Genomic DNA, 27,026 nt, shown 5'->3' with positions numbered 1-27,026 from the left:
ACACACACACACACACACACACACACACACACACACACACATTCTCACATCTCACACTCATATGCCCCATATCTTTGGCCAAACTGCAGACAGTAACTGCGCCTGATAGGAGCAGCAATCTGGCATAGGTGGTGCAGCTAAGCAGGAGGCGTAGGGTGGAGAGGGGGAAGGATAACAGGGTAGGGGTGGGGAGAGGTGTAGTGCTGCTTATGGAAAAATGCAGTGATGTGGTTGGAACAAGGTAGGGGTGTCAGTCAGGAGGTTTAGGACAGGGGAAGGGTAGTGAAAATGAGGAATATCCTACCCTCTGTCCTTCCTATCCCTCCTACAGTGATGTTCTGCTATCCACTGAACCTACACAATATCATTGTCCCTCTTCTCTGAAGGGGGAAAAGGCTATGAGGTGCATTGACAGAATAGAAGGCTGTGTACTGCTGCAATGGTAGCAGTGAAGGGGATAGGTAGGTGGAGGACAGTGACTAGCGAAGGATGAGAGCAGGGAGGTTACAGGAACATAGGATATTTTGCAGAGAGAATTCCCACCTGTGCAGTTCTGAAAAGCTGGTGTTAGTTGGAAGGATCCAGATGGTGCAGGCTGAGAAGCAGTCATTGAAGTGGAGCACATTGTATTGGGAAGCATATTCAGCAACTGGGTTGTCCAGCTGTCTTTTGGCCTCAGCGTGTCGGTGGGCACTCTTGCGGACAGATAGCTGCTTGTTAGTCGTCGTGTCCACGTAGAAAGCAGCACAATGGTTGCAGATTAGTTTGTAGATTTCTTGGCTTCTTTCACAGGTAGCCCTGTCTCTGAAGGGAAAGGAGATTCCTGTGACTGGAATGGAGTAGGTGGTGTTGGCAGAAGAATGTATGGGACAGGTCTTGCATCTAAATCTATTGCAGGAATATGAGACATGAAGCAAGGTGTTGATGGCAGGGGTTGAGTAAGGGCGGGCAACGATATTGTGTAGGTTTAGTGGGCAGTGGAATATCACAGTACGAGGGATGTGAAGGATAGAGAGTAGGGTATTCCTCAGTTCAGCAGCCGTAAAATCTGTAGAACTAAGCTGCAACCACTGTGCTGCTTTCTGTGTGGGCATGACAACTAACAAACTGTCTGTCCGCATGAATGGCCACTGACAAACTGTGACCAAAAGGCAGCTAGACCATCCAGTTGCTGAATATGCTGCCCGACACAATGTATTTCACTACAGTGACTGCTTCTCAGCCTGCACCATCTGGATCCTTCCTACTAGCACCGGTGGGAACTCTCTACCTGCAACATATCCTACATTCTCATACCTCCCTGCCTTCAACCTTCCCTAGTCACTGTCCTCTACCTCCCTATCCCCTTCACAGCTCCCACTGCAGCACTGCACGACCTTCTATTCTATTGACACACCTCTAGTCTTTTCTGCTTCTGTACTTCTCTCCTTTTCTGCTAATTTGTCCCTCTAGTGAACCTCCTGACTGCATCCAGCACCCCTACCTTATCCCAACCACATCCCTACATTCGTCCACAAGCAGCACTACACCTCTTCCCACTCCTACCCTCTTATTCCACCCCCTCCACATCCCATGCCTCTTGTTTAGCCACACCACCTACACTGGACAGCTGCTCCCGTCAGGCACAGTAGCTGTCTGCAGTTCAGCCACAATGGCCAGAGACACTGGGCATATGTGTGTGAGCTGTGTGAAGGCATGTGTTTTTCCTATTTTGCAAGAATTAATTTTGGATGAAAGCTTAAGTGTGTAGCAGTCTTTTTGTTGTGTCTGCCTGTGACTCAACATCTCCTGTATATTTTCACAAAATAATGTTGTATTCCATCTTAGACTTTGCATACTTTCATCTAATCAATAGCATTCTTCTGCAGCACCATATTTCAAAACCTCTCTGCATCTGTAAATAGGAAGTGTTGGAAAGCTAAGGCAAAATGGCTGCATGAAAAATGTGAAGAAATTGAAAAAGAAATGATTGTCAGGATTGACTCAGCATATAGAAAAGTCAAAACAACCTTTGGTGAAATTAAAAGCAAGAGTGGTAACATTAAGAGGCAATGGGAATTCCAGTATTAGATACAGAGGAGAGAGCAGATCGGTGGAGAGAGTACATTGAAGGCCTCTATGAGGGAAAAGAATTGCCTGATGTGATAGAAGAAGAAGCAGGAGGCACTAGGGAAGAGATAGGGGATCCAGTACTAGATCAGAATGTAAAAGAGGTTTTTAAGACTTAGAATCAAAAAAGGCAGAAGGGAGAGATAATATTACATCACAACTTCTAAAATCATTGGAGGAAGTGGCAACAAAACAACCATTCACATTGGTATGTAGGATGTATGGGTCTGGTGATGATGATGATGATGATCATCATCATCATCATCTGGTGATACACCATCTGTATTTGGGGAAAGTATCATCCACTCAATTCCGAAGACTGCAAGAGCTGACAAGCGCGAGAATTATTGCACAATCAGCTTAACAATTCATGCATCCAAGTTACTGACAAGAATTATATACAGAGGAATGGAAAAGAAAATTGAGGACATGTTAGATGATAATTGGTTTGGCTTCAGGAACAGTAAAGACACTAGAGAGGCAATTGTGAAATTGCAGTTGTTAATGGAAGCAAGACTAAAGAAAAACCAAGACACGTCCATAGAATTTGTTGACGTGGAAAAAGATGTTCAACAGCATTAATTGGGAACCAGTGTTAAGATTTGCTGATGACATTGCTCTCCTCAGTAAAAATGAAGAGGAATTACAGGATCTGGTGATTGGAATGAACAGTCTAATGAGTACAGAATGTGGATTGAAAGTAAATTGAAGAAAGACAAAAGTCATGAGAAGTAGCAGAAATGAAAACAGTGAGAAACTTAACATCAGGATATGGTGATGAAGTAGATGAAGGTAAGGAATTCTGATACCTAGGCAGCACACGGATGCAGCAAGGAGACTGTCAAAAGCAGACTAGCAAAAAGACTGGCAAAAAGAGCATTCATGTCCATGAGAAGTCTGTTAGTATCAAACATAGACCTTAGTTTGAGGAAGAAATTTCTGAAAATGTACGTTTGGAATACAGCATTTTATGGTAGTTAAACGTGGACTGTGTGGAAATCAGAATAGAAGTGAATTGAGGCATTTGAGATGTGGTGTTACAGATGAATTTTGAAAATTAGGTGGACTGATAAGGTAAGGAATGAGGAGGTTTTGCACAGAATCAGAGATGAAAGGAATATATGGAAAACACTGACAGGAAGAAGGGACAGGATGATAGGACATATGTTAAGACACCAGGGAATGACTTCCATGGTACTAGAGGTATCTGTAGAGGTAAAAAAGACAGAGATTGGAAGACAGAGGTTGGAACACACTGGGCAAATAATTGAAGATGTAGGTTGCATGCAAATGCTACCCTGAGATGAAGAGGTTGGCAGATTCTTCTTGCTGCCACCAGTTATTTTACTGTCCACATAACGAAACCCATCTACTATTTTCATTGTCTCATTTCCAAATCTAATTCCACCTTATTTAATTCAACTAAACTTCATTACTCTTGTTTTGCTTTTATTTGTATTCATCTTATAACATTTTTTTCAAAGCATTATACATTCCATTCAACTGCTGTTCAAAGTCCTTTGTTATCTCTGAAAAAATTACAGTGTCTTAACAAATATTAAAGTTTTTATTTCTGCTCCTGAATTTAATTCTCTTACAAAATTTGTCATTGGTTTCCTTTACTGTTTGCTCAGTGTACAGACTGAATTACATTTGTGGTGCAGGAGGGGGGGGGGGGGGGGGAGGTATTTTACAACTCTGCCCCCACTCTGTTCTCAACTACTGCCTCACTTTTATGTCTCTCAACTCTTAGGATAGTAGTCTGTTTTCTGCATGACTTCTACAGAGATGAAGTAGTTTTTGCCAACTTCCCATATTTTATGCTGTAAACAGTATTCTAAGCAACATTATCAACCACTGTTTCTAAATCTACAAAAATTATGTTTCTACTCAGGTATTTCAGTGCTCTGTCAAATTTTTCTCGCAGGTTTACATACACCATTTCATCTTTATCCACATCCTTTTCTCCTTCCATAATATTGTCTTCAAATATCTCTCCTTCATACTGTACTTCTCTATATTTTCCGACTTCTCAGTCTTCTGTTCTTTGCTAAGTAGTGCTTTGCCATCTTAGCTCTTCTGTTCACACAGTTGCTTTTCATTTCACTAAATATTTCTTCAATTGTTCTACAAGCAGCATATATCTCTTTTGGAGTCATGCATGTTTTATGGATTTTATTTGTACTCTTGCCCTTCCTCCTTTGCTGCTCTGCATTTTAGTGACGTCAATCTCATATTTTAGGAGTCACTTCTGCGTGTGTCTATCCCTTTTTCCTTTTTTTCCAATTTTCAATTTAAGTCTTTATTTCATAATCAATAAATTAAGACCAGAGTTCACATCTGTTCCTTGAAATATTTTGCAATTAAAAACCTTGTTTCTCAATCTCAATCTTATCATTACATTTAAACTATTAGAATGTTCAGTGCCTACAGGTCTCTTCAAAATATCTTGTCTTCTTAACCCATAATGAAATTGTACTCTATGCTTGTACAAGTGCTGCATCCACATTCCTATTTTCTTGCTTATTATTAGACATGCTGTTCCATTAACTCTGTTAGATTTTTTTATTTGTAACACTGTGCTCACATAATCAGGAATACCATTCCTCTTGCCACTCACTTCAGTAATTGCCATTACATCTAATTTCAATGTACTCATTTCTTTAACTTACCTACATGATTAAGAGGTTTTAACATTCCATTCTCTGACCCATAGAACACTAGATTTGTTTTTTCTGATGATAACATGATCTGGAGTAGTCTCCACCTACAGGTAATAATGGAGGACAGTTTTCCCCAGAAGGATCCCATCATCATTAAACCATACAGAAGAGGTACATATCCTCAGTTATCCATCCTTTCAACTTTTTAAATTCTTCTGCCACTCTTCAGGAACTATTTGTTTGTCAAGCCGCTCCAAGGATAGCCTTCTGATGTTGTTTGGCCTATGGCTCACTTGTCTCCCTGGAGGATGAGAGAGATTGTGGGATGAAGGAATCTTGTGGGGCTGGAGGGGCAAAGAGTGGGGCAGGTACAGAGTTGGAAGCATATTTAGGGCAGGAATGAGTGGAGATGGGCAATAGAAGTAATTAGGAGCTTAATCAGGCACTAAATGGGGTGGTACTAAGTGATGATTGCTCCTTTGTGGCTGCCTAGTGGGCATGGCTGATGAGTTAGCAGTGTGGAAAGGATTAAATGTGTGAGATTTGTTTTGTAAAACTGTATCTTTTTTTGGGGGTTGGGCAGAGAGAGGTTGGGGGGAGGGAAGTTGTGGTAGTTACTGTCTGAAGGCTGTGGCAAAGAGAAGAGTTATACAAGACTCCGTATGTTCCATCCATGGGTGTAAAGCTATGATGAGTCTTGTTGGTGTGGGAGGAACAACAGCTGTTGAAGTTTGGGTACAGTTGGTGGTTAATAGACTTAATTTGGATGGAGGTATTTATGAAATTATGAGAGAGTTGAAGGTAATAATCCAGTAAGGTGTATCATCAAGACAAAGAGTACCAGATAAAACAAATGTGACAAAGGGGTGATGCTGTAGTGAAATGATGACAAAGGTATTGACCCTATGATCATACCAATGAATTCAAATCAAGTGCAAGATTTAGAACTTTGGTTGGCTAAAAAGGACACCTATACTTGGAACATGAAAATGTCATGTCACTGTTCACAGAAATACTTTTTATTCTTCCCATCATCAAGCAACATAGTTGTGGATCACAATTTAGTATATCAAATGTGTATTGAGTGATGCAGTTGGCATTAATCAGCAGTGCATAAGGAATGTTGATGTTTGATGTCAGCAAGAGGATGAGAATGGAAGATGGTGACAATCAGAAATAGTGCAATGTGGTAGGAAATGTTGAAAGTTGATGAAAGAAAGAGTTGATACCAGTAATAATGACCAGCAATGTAGTCTCAGTAAGTAACGCTATTGTTGGCCGTAGAGATATCTGTCTCCCCCAATAGAATGAGCTGACCCCTATGTTTTCTCCTTCCCCTTGTAGGAAGGTATCTCTGATTACAACAGCTAGTTTTAGTGTCTGATTTAGATGTTCCTGTTGAGCAGCTATCTACCCTTATAGTCTCACAGCCAGTAGTGCATTATGATTTTACTATTGTCTATGAACCATGGGTGTAGCCACAATGGAGGGATATCTGTTGAGAGGCCAACCAAACATGTGGTTCCTGAAGAGGGGCAGCAGCCTTTCCAGTTGTTGCAGGGGCAACAATCTGTATGACTGACTGATCTGGCATGTAACATCGACCAAAATGGCCTTGCTGTACTGGTACTGTGAATGGCTGAAAACAAGGGAAAACTACAGCTGTAATTTTTTCTGAAGGCAAGCAGCTCTACTATATGGTTAAATGATGATGGCATCCTCTTGGATAAAATATTCTGGAGGTAGAATACTCCACTATTCACATCTCCTATGGGTCAGAATATGGAATGTTATACACCTTAATTGGGCACATAGGTTATAAAATTTAAGTATGAAATGGATAGGTTGAAGTTAGATATGGTGGGAATTAGTGCAGTTCAATGGCAGCAGGAACAGGACTTCTGATCAGGTGAATACATGGTTGTAAATACAAAATCAAATATGGGTAATACAGGAGTAGCTTTAATAATGAACAAGAAATTAAGAATGCGGCTAAGCTACTATAAACAGCATAGTGAATGCATAATTGTAGCCAAGGTAGACACTAAGCCAACACCCACCATACTAGTACAAGTTTGTATGTCAACTAGCTCCACAGATGATGCAGAGATTGAATACATGTATGATGAGATAAAAGAAATTATTCAGATAGTTAAGGAAAATGGAGATTTAGTTGTGATGGGGGAATGGAATTCAGTAGTAGGAAAAGGAACAGAAGGAAAAATAGTAGGTGAATATGGAATGGGAGAAAGGCATGAGAGAGGGAGCCACCTGGTAGAATTCTGCACACAGCATAATTTAATCATTGCTAATACTTGGTTTAAGAATTATGAAAGAAGGTTGTATACATGGAAGAGATCTGGACATATTGCAAGGTTTCAGACTGATTATATAAGTAGAACAGGGGAAGACATATAGTAGAAGACAAATGGGTAGCTTTGAGAGATAAAATAATGTAGGCAGGAGAGGATCAAACAGATAAAGAGATAAGACCTAGTAGAAATTCTTGGATATCACAGGAAATACTGAATTTATTTGATGAAAGGAGGAAAATAAAAATGCACCAACTGAAGCAGGAGAAAGGGAGTACAAACTTCTAAAAAATGAGATTGACAGAAACTGCAAAATGGCTCAGCAGGAATTGTTAGAGAGAAGATGTCAGGATTCAGAAGCATATTTCAGTAGGATAAAGATAGATGCTGTCTACAGTAAAATTAAAAAGACCTTTGGAGAAAAGAGAAGCAGCTGCATCAATATCAAGAGCTCTGATGGAAAAGCAGTACTATGCAAAGAAGGGAAAGCTGAAAGGTGGAAGGAGTATATAGAGGGCCTGTACAAGGGAGAGAGACTTTAATAGAATATTGTAGGAAAGGAAGAGAAGGTAGATGAAGATGAGATGGGAGGTATGATACTGCAAGAAGAATTTGACAAAGCACTGAAAGACCCTATTTGAAACAAGGCTCCTGGGGAAGGCGACTTTCTGTCAAAACTACTGATAGCCTTGGGAGAGGCAGCCATGGCAAAATTATTCCATCCTAAGTGCAAGATGTATAAGATAGGCAAAATACCTTCAGATTTGAAGGAGTATGTAATAATTCAAATTCCAAAGAAAGCAGGTTCTGACAGATGTGAATATTCTAAACTATCTGCATAATAACTTATGGCTGCAAAATACTAACATGAATTCTTTACAGAAGAATGGATAAACTGGTAGAAGCTAAACTCAGGGAAGAGCAGTTTGGATTCTGAAGAAATACAGGAATACATGATGTAATACTTTGTAGACATAGGGAAATATTATTACAATGTTACCTGAAACAATCTCTTTGATATTGTGAAGGTAGCAGTGGTAAAATACTGGGTGTGATAGGCTATTTACAACTTGTATAGAAATCAGAAAACAGTCATAAGAGTCGAGGGTCATAAAAGTGAAGCAGTGATTGAGAAGGGATTGAGACAGTGCTGTACCCTGTCCCCAATGTTATTCAGTCTGTACATTGAGCAAGCCATAAAGGAAAAAAGCACTCTGTCTTCAGGCCACAAGTGGCCCGTTGGGACCATCTGACCACCGTGTCATCCTCAGCTAAGGATGCAGATAGGAGGGACGTGTGGTCAGCACACCACTCTCCCCATCGTTAAATGGTTTTCTTTGACTGGAGCCGCTACTATTCAGTCAAGTAGTTCCTCAATTGGCATCACAAGGCTGAGTGCACCCCAAAAAATGGCAACAGCGCATGGTGGATGGGATGGTCACCCATCCAAGTGCTGGCCACGCCCAATGGCACTTAACTTCGGTGATCTGACAGGAAACGGTGAATCCACTGTGGCAAGGCCGTTGCCAAGCTATAAAGGAAACAAAATAAAAATTTGGAGTAAGTATTAAAGTCCAAGAGGATAAAATAAAAACTGAGGTTTGCCGATGACATAATTCTGACAGAGATAGTAAAGGACTCGGGAGAGCAGTTGAATGGAATGGGCAGTGTTTTGAAAGGAGAACATAAGATGAACTTCCACAGAAAGCAAAACAAGGATAATGGAATGTAGTTAGATTAAATTAGATGATGGTAAGGGACATAGATTAGGAAATGAGTTTTGCTGTTTGGACAGCAAAATAACCGATGTTGGCGAAAGTAGCTAGGACATAAAATATGTACTGGCAATCACAAGAAAAGTGTTTCTGAAGAAGAGAAATTTGTTAACATCAGATATACATTGAAGTGTTAGGATGACTATTCTGTAGCTAGTTTTGGGGGATGCAGCCTTGTATGGAAGTGAAACATGGATGATAAAGAAGGGAATAGAGGCTTTTGAAATTTTGTGCTACAATGGACACTGAAGATTAGGTGGGTAGCTCATATAAGTAATGTAGAGGCATTGAAGAGAATAGAGGTGACAAGAAATTGGTGGCACAACATAACTAAAAGAAGGGATTGATTAATAGGACACATTCAGGTACATCAAGAGATCACCAATTTAATACTGGAGTGAACTGTTGGGGATAAAAATTGTAGAGGTAAGCCAGGAGATGAATACAGTAAGTGGATTCAGAAGAATGTAGATTGCAGTAGTTACTTAGAGATGAAGTGGCTTGCACAGGACTTCAGACTGAAGCCCACAACAACAACAGTATAACAATTTCCAATTGAACTGGAAGCCTCTTGAAGATAGTTGCAAACTATCCTGAGAAAGTCTATTAACAAAGTTGAAAGAACCAGCTTTAAATGATTACTCTAGGAATATACTACAACCTCTTACATATCACTCATGTAGAGATTGTGAGGATAAGATTAGAATAATTACTGCATGCACAGAGGCATGCTAACAATCATCCTTCCCACACACCATACGTGAATGGAACAGGAAAAACCCTGATAACTGGCACAATAGAATGTACCCTGTGTCACGCACCTCATAGTGGTTTGCAGAGGATAGATGTAGATGTAGATATCTGATAGGTACTTCTACATCCTACATCACACTAATGTCTATGGTGATGAAGGTATGAATGATTATCTAAATATGACTCTTATGCTAAATGTATGCAAAAGAGAACAGAAAGAAGCCATTATTTGATGTATCTATAGCTTATTGCCCAGATGTCACATCTCATTAGAAATTTATATCTAAATCTGCACTTAATGTACTAAAACAGAAATACATCAATTTTGCTGTGACATACGTCATGTCTAAAACTACTAAGCCAGTAACATGCATCTTTACAAAAGCCTTTTCACTGTTTATTGTTAATAAGCCTCCTTTACTTGTATCACAGTAGTCGATAACGTATTTCAACTTTGTCAATGTTACAAGGTTGAGCATTGGTATTTTACAGTGAAACACCAAAGGAACTGGTACAGGCATGCGTATTCAAATACAGAGATATGTCAATAGAATGCAACACTGAGGTCAGCAATGCCTAAATAAGACAACAAGTGTTGCCGCAGTTGTTAGATTGGTTGCTGCTGCTAAAATGTCAGATTATGAAGATTTAAGTGAGTTTGAACGTGCTGTTACACTTGGTGCACGAGTGATTGGGTACAGCATCTCTGAGGAAGTGATGAAGTGGGGATTTTCCCATACAATCATTTTACAAGTGTACCGTAAATATCAGGAATCAAGTAAAACATCAAATCTCCAACATCGCTGTGGCCAGAAAAAGATCCTGCAAGAATGAGACCAATCACAACTGATGAGAATTATTCTATGTGACAGAAGCACAATCCTTTTGCAAATTGCTGCAGATTTTAATGCTGGTCCATCAACAAATGTCACCATGTGAACCATTCAATGAAATATCACCAATATGGGCTTTTGGAGCTGAAGGCCCATTCTTGTACCCTTGGTGACTGCACAACACAAAGCTTTATGCCTTGCCTGGGCCCGTCAACACCAACATTGGACTGTTGATGACTGGAAAGATGTTTCCTGCTCAGATGAGTCTCATTTCAAGTGGTATTGAGTGGATGGATGTGTACAGGTATGGAGACAACCTCATGAATCTGTGGACCCTACATGTCAGCAGGGGACTGTTCAAGCTGGTGGAGGCTCTGTAATGGTGTGGAGTGTATGCAGTTGGAGTGATATGGTACCCTTGATAGGGCTAGCTATGACTCTGACAGGTGATATGTACATAAGCATCCTGTCTAACCACATACATCCATTCATATCCATTGTGCATTCCAATGCACTTAGGCAGTTCCAGCAGGACAATGCAACTCCCCACACACCCACAATTCCTACAAAGTGGCTCCAGGAACACTCTTCTGATTTTAAACACTTCCGCTGGCCAACAAATTCCCCAGACATGAAATTATTGAGAATATCTGGGATGCCTTGCAACGTGCTGTTCAGAAGAGATCTCCACCCCCTCATACTCGTACGGATTTATGGACAATCCTGTAGGATTCATGTGTCAGTTCCCTCCAGTGCTACTTCAGACATTAGATGAGTCCATGGCATGTCATGGCTCTTCAATGGAAAAGGACTCACATAAGATCACTATTGTATTAATGGAAAATCCTAAGTGACTTTCAAACTATGGAACTGGAAAATACAAACGCTCATCATTCAACAAAAAGGGTGGTTGGTTGAAGTCCTCCTCCTTCTCACCGCTGCATTGGTATGCAGAGAAAGCATTGAGAAGCAAACAGAAAAATAAACTATGTTTAGATTTAATTATCACAGTTTACAAGCTATGTTAAGTTTACTTAGCAGTAAATTCAGTGGACCTGGTCATAGTATTGAAAATTGTGATGTTTCTCAGATAGATCACTTGCAGAGTTTAACTTGGGCAGTGGCCTTGATTAACTTTAATAGAAAAGAACTATTTGAACCATGTTTAAATGAGTACACTTTAATTAATAACATTGCTGTTGTTGCCTTTAGTACGAAGACTGGTCTGATGCACCATACCACACTAGCCTGTCCTGAGCAAGCATCTTCATCTCTGAATAACTTGTGCAGTCTACACCATTTGAATATGCTTACTATATTCATGCCTATGTCTCCATGTACAGCTTTTACTCCCCACACATCCCTCCATCTCCAAATTGACAATTCCTTGATGTCTCTGGATATGTCATATCATATAATCTCTTCCTTTAGTTCAGTCATGCTTTAAATTTCTTTTTTCCACAATTCACTTCAGTACCTCCTCATTGTTTATTTAACCTACCCTCAACATTCTACTGTAGCACTACATTCTGCAGCTTCTGTTACTTTCTAGTCTGAATTGCTTACTGTCCAAATTTCACTGCTGAAAATGCCAGACAAATACCTCAGAAATGACTCTTAACTCTTCATTTATGCTGAATGTTAAGAACTTTCTCTTTTTCAGAAATTCTTTTCTTGCTATTACCAGTCTGCCCTTTATACCTTCTCTGCCTGGGCCAACCTCAGTTATTTTGTTGCCCAAATAGCAGAACACAGAACATTGCCACACAGCATACTTAATAAGACTGCCAGAGAGATAAATCAAAGAGCAATTATTTCAAAACTACAAGTCAAGACACCAAATGTACATATTAACATCATGCACAATCCATAACAACAGGAAAATAATTAACTCTCAAAACTCCCAGTTAATTATTTTTCACCTTAATTCTTTGAACATTTCATCCATCAGGTTTGAGGTTGGTTGGTTGATTTGAGGGAGGGGACCAAACAGCAAGGTCTTCCATCCCATCAGATTAGGGAAGGGTTGGGAAGGAAATTGGCCGTACTCTTTCAAAGGAACAATCCTGGCATTTTCCTGTAGTGATTTAGTGAAATCATGGAAAACCTAAATCAGGGTGGCCAGACATGGGTTTGAACCATTGTCCTCCCAAATGCTAGTCCAGTGTGCTAACTGCTGTGCCACCTCGCTCAGTCAGATTGGAGCTCCCAACATGTTTTAATTTGACAGTCTTTTCTGTATGTTCAGAAATTTCAATATGCTGATATTATTTTTCTGTCATAGGTATTCTTCAACACATGTAAGGTAGCTTGAGTGTCAACACACAGTTCTGTCAGTCGATTCAGACATGAAATTTTAAGTTCTCGTTGGAAACACAATATCCAGAATATATCATCTATCAAGAAGATAGCAACTTGGTACTCTGTTTCAGCTGTTGAAGTCAACATACACATTGTTTTTGAGTGTACCAGACAATGAGTCCACCATTTGTGATGAGAACTGCACTGGTGGATCATCTGACAGCGACATCAACTCCTAATCAGATCAGTAATGCAAGCAGTGTTGAGTTTCCATCAATAAATTTAAGAACATAGACATTCATAAATTTTGCCTAGAACAGCATATGGAAGCATTTGCAACAGAATTAGAATTTCACAAAAAATCCTTCATAATATTAAGTGTATATCGAGCACCTGCAGGTAACTTTAATCTGTTTGTAAACCACCTTGAAGCTGTACTGGCCCATTTAACAACAAAAAACAAAGAAATAGTGGTTGCTGGTGATTTCAATGTAGATTTCCTTAAAGACTCTCCCAATAAGAACTTATTTGAGTTAGTAACACTATCATTCAACTTAATTCCCACCGTAAAGTTCCCCACTAGGGTAGCATCTTGCTCACAAACAGCCATTGATAATATCTTTATAGAAAAGTCCAATGAACAAAATTATATTACAAAACCAATAGTCAATGGCCTCTCAGACCATGACATGCAGTTCCTTCTGTTAAATGTTAATACTGAACAGGATATAAAATCTGTTAAATCTGAGCTCAAGAGGGTAATCAGTAAGCCAAAAATTGATTATTTTAGGACACTCCTCAGAGACATTCACTGGACTGATGTTTACAGTGCTCATGGCATGAATGAAAAATATAACACTTTTGCTAATAAAGTGCTTACCTTATTCGAACACTGTTTTCCCTCAAAGCTTACCAATTTTAGAGCAAAGTCTACAAAAAAAGCCATGGATTACTCGAGGAATAGGGGTATCTTGTAAAACAAAAAGAAAACTGTATTTGTCAATCCAAAACAGTTCCAATGTTGATGCTATAGCTCATTACAAGAAATACTGCAAAATATTAAAGACTGTAATACGGATGACAAAGCAAATATATTACAAGGAAAAGATAGTCATATCAGATAACAAAATAAAGACAATATGGGATATAGTGAAGGAGGAGACTGGTAGAACCAGACATGAAGAGGACCAAATAGCGTTAAGAGTAAATGATACATTGGTGACAGAAGTGTATAGTGTGCAGAACTTTTTAATAAACATTTTATAACTGTTACCGAAAAGATGGGGTTGTCAGGTTCGGTAGATGCTGCTATGGAATACCTCAGACCAGAAATTTCAAGCAACTTGCATAATATGAATTTGACCCTCACTACCCCAACAGAAATAATGTCCATCATAAGATCTTTAAAATCAAAAACATCTAGTGGGTATGATGAAATATCAACAAAGTTAATTAAAGAATGTGATTCTGAGCTAAGTAACATATTAAGCTATCTGTGTAACCAGTCATTTATCAGGGGAATATTTCCTGAATGGCTGAAATATGCTGAAGTGAAGCCACTGTTTAAGAAGGGAGATAAAGAAATAGCATCAAATTTCTGTCCAGATTCACTGTTGCCAGCACTATCAAAAATTTTCGAAAAAGTAATGTACAGTTGGCTTTATAACCATCTTATCTCAAATAACATACTGTCAAAGTCACAGTTTGGATTTCTAAAAGGTTCTGATATTGAGAAGGCTTTCTACACTTACAGTGAAAATGTGCTTAATTCATTAGACAAAAAATTGCAACTGGTATATTTTGTGATCTGTCAAAGGCATTTGACTGTGTAAATCACAATATCCTTTTAACTAAATTAGAGTATTATAGTATAACAGGAAATGCTGCAAAATGGTTCAAATCTTATATCTCTGGCAGGAAACAAAGGGTGTTATTAGGAAAGAGACATGTATCAAGCTATCAGGCATCATCCAACTGGGAACTAATTACATGTGGGGTCCCACAAGGTTCCATTTTGGGGCCCTTACTTTTTCTTGTGTATATCAATGACCTTCCATCAGTAACATTACCAGATGCCAAGTTCGTTTTGTTTGCCGATGATGCAAACATTGCAATAAATAGCAAATCAGGCGTAGTATTAGAAAGATCAGCTAATAAAATATTTGTGGACATTAATCGCTGGTTCCTAGCCGATTCTTTGTCACTAAACTTTGAAAAAACACACTACATGCAGTTCAGAACTTGTAAGGGGTGTCCCACGAGTATATGTCTAACATACGATGACAAGAAGATAGAAGAAGTGGACAGTGTTAAATTCTTGGGATTACAGCTTGATAATAAATTCAACTGGGAGGAGCACACCACAGAACTGTTGAAGCGTCTTAACAAATCTCTGTTTGCAATGCGAATTTTGTCAGACATAGGGGATATAAAAATGAAGAGGCTGGCATACTATGCTTACTTTCATTCCATAATGTCATATGGGATTATTTTTTGGCGTAATTCATCAAGCCAAGCTAAAGTTTTCTGGGCACAAAAACATGCAGTAAGAGTTATATGTTGTGTGAACTCAAGAACATCCTGCAGAAGCGTGTTTAGGGAACTAGGGATCCTAACTACTGCTTCCCAATATATTTATTCCTTAATGAAATTTGTCATTAAAAATATATCACTTTTTCAAACCAACAGCTCAATTCATGGAATCAATACTAAAAATAAGAATAATCTTCACAAGGATTTAAAGTCACTTAGTCTTGTACAAAAAGGTGTGCATTATTCAGGAACACACATTTTCAATAACTTGCCAGCAGCCATAAAAAGCTTAACAACCAATGAAATTCAGTTTAAGAGAAGCCTAAAGGATTTATTGGTGGCCAACTCCTTCTACCAGATTGATGAATTTCTCAGTAAAACCAACTGATTTGTGTGTATATATACCAAAATTCAAGCTTTCGCAACAAACTGTTGCCTCATCAGGAAAGAGGGAAGGAGAGGGAAAGACGAAAGGAAGTGGGTTTTAAGGGAGAGGGTAAGGAGTCATTCCAATCCCGGGAGCGGAAAGACTTACCTTAGAGGGAAAAAAGGACGGGTATACACTCACACACACACACACACACACACACACATATCCATCCACACATATACAGACACAAGCAGACATATTTAAAGACAAAGAGTTTGGGCAGAGATGTCAGTCGAGGCGGAAGTGCAGAGGCAAAGATGATGTTGAATGACAGGTGAGGTATAAGTGGCGGCAGCTTGAAATTAGCGGAGATTGAGGCCTGGTGGGTAACAGGAAGAGAGGATATATTGAATAGCAAGTTCCCATCTCCGGGGTTCGGATAGGTTGGTGTTGGTGGGAAGTATCCAGATAACCCGGACGGTGTAACACTGTGCCAAGATGTGCTGGCCGTGCACCAAGGCATGTTTAGCCACAGGGTGATCCTCATTACCAACAAACACTGTCTGCCTGTGTCCATTCATGCGAATGGACAGTTTGTTGCTGGTCATTCCCACATTGAATGCATCACAGTGTAGGCAGGTCAGTTGGTAAATCACGTGGGTGCTTTCACATGTGGCTCTGCCTTTGATTGTGTACACCTTCTGGGTTACAGGACTGGAGTAGGTGGTGGTGGGAGGGTGCATGGGGCAGGTTTTACACCGGGGGGCAGTTACAAGGATAGGAGCCAGAGGGTAGGGAAGGTGGTTTGGGGATTTCATAGGGATGAACTAACAGGTTACAAAGGTTAGGTGGGCAGCGGAAAGACACTCTTGGTGGAGTGGGGAGGATTTCATGAAGGATGGATCTCATTTCAGGGCAGGATTTGAGGAAGTCGTATCCCAGCTGGAGAGCCCCATTCAGAGTCTGGTCCAGTACCGGAAAGTATGCTGTCACAAGTGGGGCACTTTTGTGGTTCTTCTGTGGGGGATTCTGGGCTTGAGAGGATGAGGAAGTGGCTCTGGTTATTTGCTTCTGTACCAGGTCGGGAGGGTAGTTGCGGGATGCGAAAGCTGTTGTCAGGTTGTTGGTGTAATGGTTCAGGGATTCCGGACTGGAGCAGATTCGTTTGCCACGAAGACCTAGGCTGTAGGGAAGGGACCGTTTGATGTGGAATGGGTGGCATCTGTCATATTGGAGGTACTGTTGCTTGTTGGTGGGTTTGATGTGGACGAACGTGTGAAGCTGGCCATTGGACAGGTGGAGGTCAACATCAAGGAAAGTGGCATGGGATTTGGAGTAGGACCAGGTGAAGGTGATGGAACCAAATGAGTTGAGGTTGGAGAGGAAATTCTGGAGTTCTTCTTCTATGTGAGTCCAGATCATGAAGATGTCATCAATAAATCTGTACCAAATTTTGGGTTGGCAGGCCTGGGTAACCAAGAAGGCTTCCTCTAAGCGACCCATGAATAGGTTGGCGTACGAGGGGGCCATCCTGGTACCAATGGCTGTTCCCTTTAATTGTTGGTATGTCTGGCCTTCAAAAGTGAAGAAGTTGTGGGTCAGGATGAAGCTGGCTAAGGTGATGAGGAAAGAGGTTTTAGGTAGGGTGGCAGGTGATCGGCGTGAAAGGAAATGCTCCATCGCAGCGAGGCCCTGGACGTGCGGAATATTTGTGTATAAGGAAGTGGCATCAATGGTTACAAGGATGGTTTCCGGGGGTAACACATTGGGTAAGGATTCCAGGCGTTCGAGAAAGTGGTTGGTGTCTTTGATGAAGGATGGCAGACTGCATGTAATGGGTTCTACGTAGGCAGAGATACAATCTGTGGGGGCTTGGTAACCAGCTACAATGGCGTGGCCGGGATGATTGGGTTTGTGGATTTTAGGAAGAAGGTAGAAGGTAGGGGTGCGGGGTGTCGGTGGGGTCAGGAGGTTGATGGAGTCAGGTGAAAGGTTTTGCAGGGGGCCTAAGGTTCTGAGGATTCCTTGAAGCTGCGCCTGGACATCGGGAACTTTGTATGTGGTGTTGTCTGAAAGCTGACGCAGTCCCTCAGCCACATACTCACGACGATCAAGTACCACGGTCGTGGAACCCTTGTCCGCCGGAAGAATGACGATGGATCGGTCAGCCTTCAGATCACGGATAGCCTGGGCTTCAGCAGTGGTGATGTTGGGAGTAGGATTAAGGTTTTTTAAGGAGGATTGAGATGCAAGGCTGGAAGTCAGAAATTCGTGGAAGGTTTGGAGAGGGTGATTTTGAGGAAGAGGAGGTGGGTCCCGCTGCGATGGAGGACGGAACTGTTCCAGGCAGGGTTCAATTTGGATGGTGTCTTGGGGAGTTGGATCATTAGGAGTAGGATTAGGATCATTTTTCTTCGTGGCAAAGTGATATTTCCAGCAGAGAGTACGAGTGTAGGACAGTAAATCTTTGACGAGGGCTGTTTGGTTGAATCTGGGAGTGGGGCTGAAGGTGAGGCCTTTGGATAGGACAGAGGTTTCGGATTGGGAGAGAGGTTTGGAGGAAAGGTTAACTACTGAATTAGGGTGTTGTGGTTCCAGATTGTGTTGATTGGAATTTTGAGGGTTTGGGGGGAGTGGAGCTGGAAGTGGGAGATTGAGTAGATGGGAGAGACTGGGTTTGTGTGCAATGAGAGGAGGTTGAGGTTTGCTGGAAAGGTTGTGAAGGGAGAGTGAGTTGCCTTTCCGGAGGTGGGAAACCAGGAGATTGGATAGTTTTTTGAGGTGGGGGGTGGCATGCTGTTCTAATTTACGGTTGGCCTGTAGGAGGATGCTCTGAACAGCCGGTGTGGATGTGGGAGAGGAAAGATTAAGGACTTTTATTAAGGATAGAAGTTGACGGGTGTGTTCATTGGCTGAGTTGATGTGTAGGTGAAGGTTTAGGTGGGTGAGGGCAATGGATTGTTCAGTTTGGAACTGGTATAGGGACTGATGGAAAGAAGGGTTGTAGCGAGAGATGGGAACTTTAAGTGTGAGGCCTTTGGGGGTAATGGCAAATGTCAGACAAGCCTGAGAAAATAGAATATGGGAGCGTAATCTGGCTAGGGCGAAGGCATGTTTGCGGAGGGAATGTAAATAAAACTTAATGGGGTCGTTGTGGGGGTGTTGTGAGGGTGACATGGTATCAGAAGGTGGAAAGTGTAACATGAGGCTGAAATGAAAATGAAAATAAAAATATATGGGGAGGGATAAAGGTGGACTGGAGAGTAACTGGAGATCTGGTGTGAAAAAAGGCGAAAAGGTGTAGGTTACAGCTGGGCTATGTTGGACTTGGGTTGGTAGACAACGATGTGCACAAAGGTTAGGTGGTTGTGTTGCCGCCAAAACACGTTAGAGGTTGGAGAAATTCGGGAAAATTTCGAAAAAACTGCGAGTAATGTATTAAAAGGAGTGGTTTTGTGGTGGCAGACTATGAAAATGGGGCTAACAATTGTCTGCCGAAGAAATAATGACGTTAAAGCCTGTGGGAAGCGGCTAAAAATTATAAGTAATGTGGGAAAAACGGAAATGGAAATAAAGCGAAAGTTATTAGAACTAGCCGAAATGGTTGTTTAAAAGGTGAAAGGAACTGTTTGTGAACTAGAAATGGTGGATTTTATAGCGGCGGTAGTGTTGAAAGCGGCTAAAAAATTTTTTGGGTATGGTTTGGAAGTGGTTTACGTATTATTGAGTATATATATAGGCGGGATAAAATTGTATAGCAGATTACGGTAAAAAGGAGAAGATGAATACAAAGTGAAACTACTGGCAAAAACAGAAAGAGAAAATAAGACGACAGAAAAGATTTCGAAATGCAACAGTGACAATAACAAACGTAATTGTTGGGTTCAAATTAATGATATCAATATAATAGAGGGAAACATTCCACGTGGGAAAAACATATTTAAAAACAAAGATGATGTGACTTACCATATGAAAGCGCTGGCAGGTCGATAGAAACACAAACAGACACATACATACACACAAAATTCAAGCTTTCGCAACAAACTGTTGCCTCATCAGGAAAGAGGGAAGGAGATGGAAAGACGAAAGGAAGTGGGTTTTAAATACAATATAACTTCTGCGCAATTTCAGTGCAGTAATATTGTAAATGTGTGTGTGTGTGTGTGTGTGTGTGTGTGTGTGTGTGTGTGTAAGTACAATCTAACTATTGCACCATTTCAGTGCAGTAATGTGTTCATTGTAAATAAGTATTATAGTAGTTGTATTACATGTATTTTAAATTCAGTGCATTAGTATTTGTAAAATGACTTTCATATAGTGTTCATTAAAAAATTACGATCATTCCACTTGGGACCTGTGGAATGGTACATTAGCTTATTTGTTTTAGTTGTAAATATTTGTCATGTATTGTTGTTTTTCTGACATGTTCCACATCCTGGAGGACCTCCTCACTACAGATCAATTGGAATGAAAGTAAATCTAATCTAATCTACAGAATACAGCAGACATTAGAGTTTCTGAAAAATGTGTCACACTGTTTTCCAGTGACTCGCCATTGGTTTATTACAAACTCTGTTTAAGCAAGTAATAGTAAAACTGATCTCCTGGTGAAATATTATTGCAAGGTACAATAGACTGCTGATAGCTTATTAGCAGTATTCTTTTGCGTCCAGTGCCTCATCATTCACAAAATTTTATTTTCTGTCACAATTCCATGTTCCATAGGTATAACTACTGGATTGAAGTTATTAAGGTGAAAACATCCCAGGACATTCTCTATAAATATAGTTTGATTTTAAAAAATTCTCTGTGAAATTACTTTAATTTTCATTCAAAAATAGGACATTTGATTCCAAAACATACATTCAAATGTTATTTCAAATTTTTGGCACCACTTTTTCACAACTTCCCTAATGCTGTCTGTCTTTTTTCCTATAATTAGTTCATCCTCACCAAACAATGTTATAATGATGCTTTGTATCCATTGTAATAGATACAGTGATTGTCACCTGGATTTACATATTCAAATGTTATAAGAAAATTTGAAAATCTCGTGTTCTAAATCTCTGAAGTTTTTTTCTGGTGATATAAAATTTTCTTCAATTTACAAAATCTATTTATACCATCATTGCATCTTTCAGCTTGATTCATGTAAACTCTTCTTGCAGATCACTTTATAAGAATGCTGTCTTAACATCAAATATTATGTTCTTTATTTTCGTAGCTATAAGATTAAGAAGAAGCAGTCTAATCAATTTGCAGTGCACCACGGAAGTAAAAATTTATAAATAGCGTATTCGTTCCCCCTGCTCTGAACCTCTTGCAACTAATCCAGCTTTAAAGCATCCATATTGCTTTCAATGCAGAACCCAACAACAGCTTAAACGTTTTACATTCTGTGGAAGTTCTTCAGTACTCCAAGTTTTCAGTTTTGTATTTATCAGAGTGTACTTCATGTTAGTTTCTTTTACTTTCAGGATAACTGAAACAGAATGTCTTCAGCTTTTTCTATCATACAAAGTTTGTGTTATTACTATGTTGTACAAGATTCATGTCGTAGCCTGCAAATCTGTTAGGTATCCCAAGGTTTCAAAGATAAAGTTTGAGTGGTGAGACTCTATCTAAGTTATCTGATCTATGCTACTGTCTTTTGAGACATCATGAAGTGAATCATCAGACTTCTGGTTTCCTTCATCTTGTCCTTGCAAAAATCTTAACTTCAGTAGTTCTTCTTTATTACTGTTTTTTTTTTTTTTTTTTTTTTACTAAAAAAATGTCATTATCAGAGGCCAAAATGTCTTTTCCATGAAGTAGGTAGACTCTGTAAGAGGGTAAATCCAAATAATATAAGACAAAGATTCTTTTCTTTGATTTCTTTCTGGCCTTTCTTCATTAGTGATCTTCAATTAGAATAATGCATTCAGCCCCAGAACTTCTCAACTTTGAAAGTTCCATTTTATGTCCAGGTGATATTACAGTGTGACTTTTTCCTTTTACTGAACACACATCAGTTTGGTTTAGTGTGAAGATAGCAAACTTGTCATTTTGACCCAAAGATTTTTATTCATGTTTCCTGCATATGTTGTTGATCATGCTGACTTGAAAACTGTGTGGAGTCTCCTTCAGTTGTTCTGCTTTGTTGAAGTGTATGTGTGTTCATCTTCGTGTGAAAAACTCTTAAGTTCATCTTGTATTTTAGGATGAGTATTCATCATTTTGGTACCATCGCCTGACTTTGAAGTCTCCAGTTTCTTCCCATATTGATTTTCAACTATTTTCATGGAAGTTTCTAATTTTTAAACAGCTTTGTCTTTAATCTTCAGAAAATAAATATATTTGAAGTGTGGAAAATAATCTTTGAACAATTAAATATGTCTTGTTCCCCTAATGACAAGATATTCATTTCACACTACTCAACATTAATTATATTGAGTGTATTCTCAGCTATCTTTGTGTTTGTTCAGTTATATTTGCGATGTTGTTTGCCATAGATACAGCCACCACATACTTAACTCTTCTAGTCATAAATATGGTCATGCCAATTCTGTTTAGTATATCTTTGACATATTCCACACTTTGATATGGTAACTTTTCATACCACAAACTAATTGAAATTTCTGTCATACATTTGTTTGACTCTTCCTTAGGATACTTCATTTTGTATCGCTGACATTTGTGTGCTCTATTGATACACCCTGTATACAAATTCTGCACTAGGATCATCTTTACATCTACATGCATACTCTGCAAACCACTACGATGTGTATGGCAGAAGGTACATCCCATTGTACCAGCTAGTAGGGTTTCTTTCCGTTCCATTCACATATGGGGTGTGGGAAGAATGAGTGAGCGCCTCTATGTGTTCTGTAATTATTCTAATCTCATGATCCATATGTGAGTGATATGTAGGGAGCAGTAGTATATTCCTAGAGTCATTTAAGTCTGGTTCTCGGAACTTTGTTAGTAGACTTTTACACCTCTCTTCAAGAGTCTGCCAATTTAGTTTCTTCAGCATCTCTGTGACTCTCCCATGGCTCAAAAAAATATTTGACAATTCGCGTTGCCCTTCCCGTATATATTTATTATACCCTGTTCATTATATTTGGTATGGGTCCCACACACTTAAGTAATATTCTAGTATGGGTCACATGAATGATTTTTAAACAATTTCCTTTGTAGACTGAATTTCCCAGTATTCTACCAATAAACTGAGGTCTGCCACCTGGTTTACCCGCAGTTGAGCCTATGTGCTCATTCCATTTCATATCCCTACAAAATGTTAGACCCAGGTATTTGTATGAGTTGGCCAATTGCAGTTGTCATCAATATTATAGTCAAACGATACTATAACAAGTCAAACACTTCAACAGCATAAGTTACAAGATGAACTGCTGATTGTAATGATAGATGAAATTATCAATAGAAGGAAAGCAAGTTGAAACTCTTGTAGATTCTTTTATCACTAATGATTGGAAATTCCTAACTCAATAATAATGATAATAATAATAATAATACCAGTTATGGGTTAAAAGTTATGAATTACAGTATGTTCTTTGTATCCACATTTGAATATACCTCATTCCAAAAGAAAAACAAAAATAAGTGCTAACACTATTTGAGACAGAGAAGGGGCTGGGGTATTTCCTCTATCTGAAACAGAGCATATGAGCACAACTGTTCAAGTTAAACAAAATTTGATAACTTTTAGAACAGAACTCCTTTCTAATGAACTTGTGTTTGGTGCAAATAAGGGAAAAACAAATAGGAACTTAAAGTGTAATGAGAGACACAACAGGAAACAAAATAAAAATGATCCTGTACCAAATACAGGGTACTTAAATACAAAATTTGTTGCAAACATATTACTGAAACACAGAATGTATTTTAATAATAATTTTGTGAACTGTGATTTGCCAAAAGCATGTAGAATTTGCAGTTTTGTCAAAATATTGGTTTAAAAATATAATAAGAACAGTCAAAATTTCTTAGTTCCTCATATACACCATAAGTAAGTACAAAGTATCATGAATTATTTTTCTTGTTAAATATATGATTTGCTAATCAGTATGTTATTCTGTTTCAGACTGCCAAACTCCACACTTGTGAGAAATATGTTACTGTATGGATTCACAAAAAAGTGTTAAATGTCAAACAAATTCCTCCATAATCCTACCTTATTTGTGTCACACAACTCTGTTCAATAGAAATGTGCTTTAAAAAAGAACATTCTTGCAAGGAAATCTCCTTCAAGCTATAATCACTATTGTCCCCATACATTGTTCATTTTCTTAAAAAAAAAGATCTGTGTGCATATATCCTATATAATACTACAGAAGTTTTGGAGGTTAACTTAATTCCTATCTGCAGTTATCTGTATTTCCATAACATGCCTCACTGTTCATTCAAGTATTGTGGTTAGAAATTATATTACAGCAGTGATTCTGTATGGTGAGGTTAAGTAAGTAACTGAGAGTTGCTGTGTCAGCAGGCTACCACCATTACTCTAAGCCAAAAGCTGCGTTCATTCTTTAAGATGTAAGCTGTTAAAATAATACTACCCACAATAAAGTTTTCATAATATACCATTAAAAAGTTGTAATGTTGGTGTTTCATATCATGATTCTGGAGATGAAGAGCATTGTATCATATGAATAGGCACCAGAATTTTATCAGATAGGGCATAGCCTAATAGGGTGTAGCCAAAGAGGTTCGTTTTGTATACACATCAGTGACAATAGGACTGTAAGAGATTGCTATATGCAAATAAATAGTATCTTTTGAAGTTCACTAATCTATTCACCTTCATTGTGGCTTATCCAGTGATTTTTACTGGAATAAAAGTTAAAAAGTGCCATGCATATATATGTATATGCCTTCCCTTCCTCAGAAACAAACAGTTTTGATGAATATAATTTTAACCAAGCAGAGCTATTTTGCTACAACAACTGACAATATTGTGTACTGCTTCCCAATTTATAAAAACACCACTGGGTGATATAATAAAGCACCAATGGGGTCTGCGAAATTACATCTGTATCTGTTTAGCAAATTCTGGCAGAAGAAGATCTGCATTCTATAAATGACTAAATAGACAAAATAACTGCTGGAAATATATATAAATTTTAGTCGTTAAAGAAGTGGTGGGAAGTTTTCACTGCAGCTAAATAGCACAATGTTTGATGTAATGAGTTCTTCCATTTCTCAGAAAATGCTTTTGGATGCACCACATTTTTTTCTCAGTTTCTTCTAGTTTTGAAGAGGTCATATGCACCATTTGCATTTATCAGCTGCCATGATGAAGTAGTTTCGATCTCCTGATGTTCCACCTTTAACAATTAAAACTGTTAGTGTATTAAATAATTACAGATCTTGTCAGTCAGGAACAATCTCACAGTGAATTACTTGCATATTTTTTTTCTTTTTTAATGGTGATCCATAAAATGCAGATTATAAATGAGAAAGACATGAGAAGCAACTTGTGCAGCAACTGCAGAAATGATGACCAAGCAGACAGAAACATGAAATCACTATACATTTCATATAAACATTTATTATTAAAGTTTCCCATTGGGAAACACTATGAACAAGATTATTCAACTCATAAATCAAGCCAGAGAGAACACTTTCCTTCACAGTGCAAATTCTCTCGAGATGCCAGGATTCTTAGACAGTTTATTTTATTTTAGGATTCCTGTTGTTTTCTTCATGTGGGAAGCCAATGTTAAAGGTTATACTCCTTTAGAATTTTTTGTAAGATAATCATTTTTACAAACTTTTTTTTAACATATGGAATAGATCATCCATACCCTCCTGTTTGCAAATGAGAATGAGATGTGACTGCTAATGACATGTATTTCTGGCTTTAATCTGTTTTGTAAAAAGAGAGTATTGTTTATATATATATATATGAATGTAATGAATAATTAATTCTGCAACCTTGTAAACAGAATGTTACTCAGAAAATTATGTTTAAGACCAGTAAATGCATTTTTATATGCAAAATTATTTACTGGAGGTTAGACAAGTAATACACTATACTTTTTATACAAACAGTATGGTTTTCACAATTTAATGACCCCTGCATTATAGGTTGTGGAATATATATGTGTATATATATGTATGTATAAAATATATTGGTATGTGTGACTGTATGCAGCCTGAGAGAATGTAAGTAAATTAGCCTGTGTGTAGAACTTACTGTGTACTATAATAAAGCCGAATACTAGTCCAAATCAGAAAATAGAAAGTGCAGTTGATTCCATCCAGAGAAATTTACCAACTTTATCACATTACTACATAAAAAACATTCCTTCAGTATTTATAATTAAAAATGTAATTCAAGTAGCTACTCCACCCCTGCAAGTTTTTGGGCAACATAGTGTGCCACTTATGGAGAGAGATACTACAGCTGTTATCTCTTCAATTCTTCAAAACATACACATTCATTTTCCTTTAAATTTATAACAAATAATGTATGCATTATATTTGTCCATTATATGTGTTACTCCTTTTTAGTACAAATGTGCTCATACTCAGTCATAGCTTTTCCCCTCCTCTATGTGGTCTACATCACAAAGCATACAACATTTTTTACAGTATTCAGTGGATGTATTCTAATAGTAAGACCCATCTGCATTCTGAAAATGAAAATGTTCATTATTGTCTATGTTATTAGCCACCATGGATGTGGAAACATTTTTAATTATATAATTGAAAGGTTTACTTATAAGATCCCTCTGATGTTGTTTAAAATAGACTGTTTTTATGTCTATTTATATGGCTGGACAGTGAGAAAAATATGCTTCACAGGGGATACAACAAATGTGAGAATGTTAACTGTATATTTCTGGACAAAGAATTAAATATTTCAGATATTCCTGTAATATTTATATGACTTTTCAGAAGAATTTCTAACTGCTGACAGAAATGCATGCTATAATTTCTGAAGGCAACAGACGTACTGTAAAATGTTAATGGAATCAACAAGTATAGCAAAAGGACATATGTATCATTTATTGTCCTGAAAGGCATTACCATTTATCAGCAGTACCTGCACTTGTACACCTACTGAAATAAAAGTGTCTGACTTACACATTAATGAAAAATAAACTATATCACAGTTTCCAGAATGAATCTTTCATTCTACAGTGGAACATGCACCACTGAGAAACTTCCTGACAGATTAAAATTGTGGACAGATCTGGACTTGAACCTGGACCCTTGCATATTATGAACAATTTCCACAAAAGACAAGCCTTTGGATTCAAGTCTATTTAGAACACAGGTTTGATATAACTCAGTTCTTGATTCAAAAATCACTTCATTGAACAACGAAGAACCACAAAATCGAAATGAAAGAACATATTTTTTTCTGCTCT

At 38.5% G+C, this 27,026-nt stretch overlaps 1 protein-coding gene across 4 annotated transcripts in view; it reads left to right on the top strand.

Annotated features, from left to right (window-relative positions):
- LOC124619553 (synaptotagmin 1-like) overlaps positions 1 to 26,774 on the top strand; it is a 473,464-nt gene extending 446,690 nt beyond the window's left edge. For all 4 annotated transcript variants that reach the window (XM_047146029.1, XM_047146031.1, XM_047146030.1 and 1 more), the window contains exon 11: positions 23,732 to 26,774. The gene's annotated coding sequence lies outside the window, so the exon portion shown is untranslated. The remainder of the gene's footprint in view (positions 1 to 23,731) is intronic.
- Positions 26,775 to 27,026: the final 252 nt, after the last annotated feature.

Source organism: Schistocerca americana, chromosome 6 (assembly GCF_021461395.2).
Source record: "Schistocerca americana isolate TAMUIC-IGC-003095 chromosome 6, iqSchAmer2.1, whole genome shotgun sequence".
NCBI lineage: Eukaryota > Metazoa > Arthropoda > Insecta > Orthoptera > Acrididae > Schistocerca > Schistocerca americana.
This window is presented reverse-complemented; position numbering and strand designations above follow the sequence as displayed.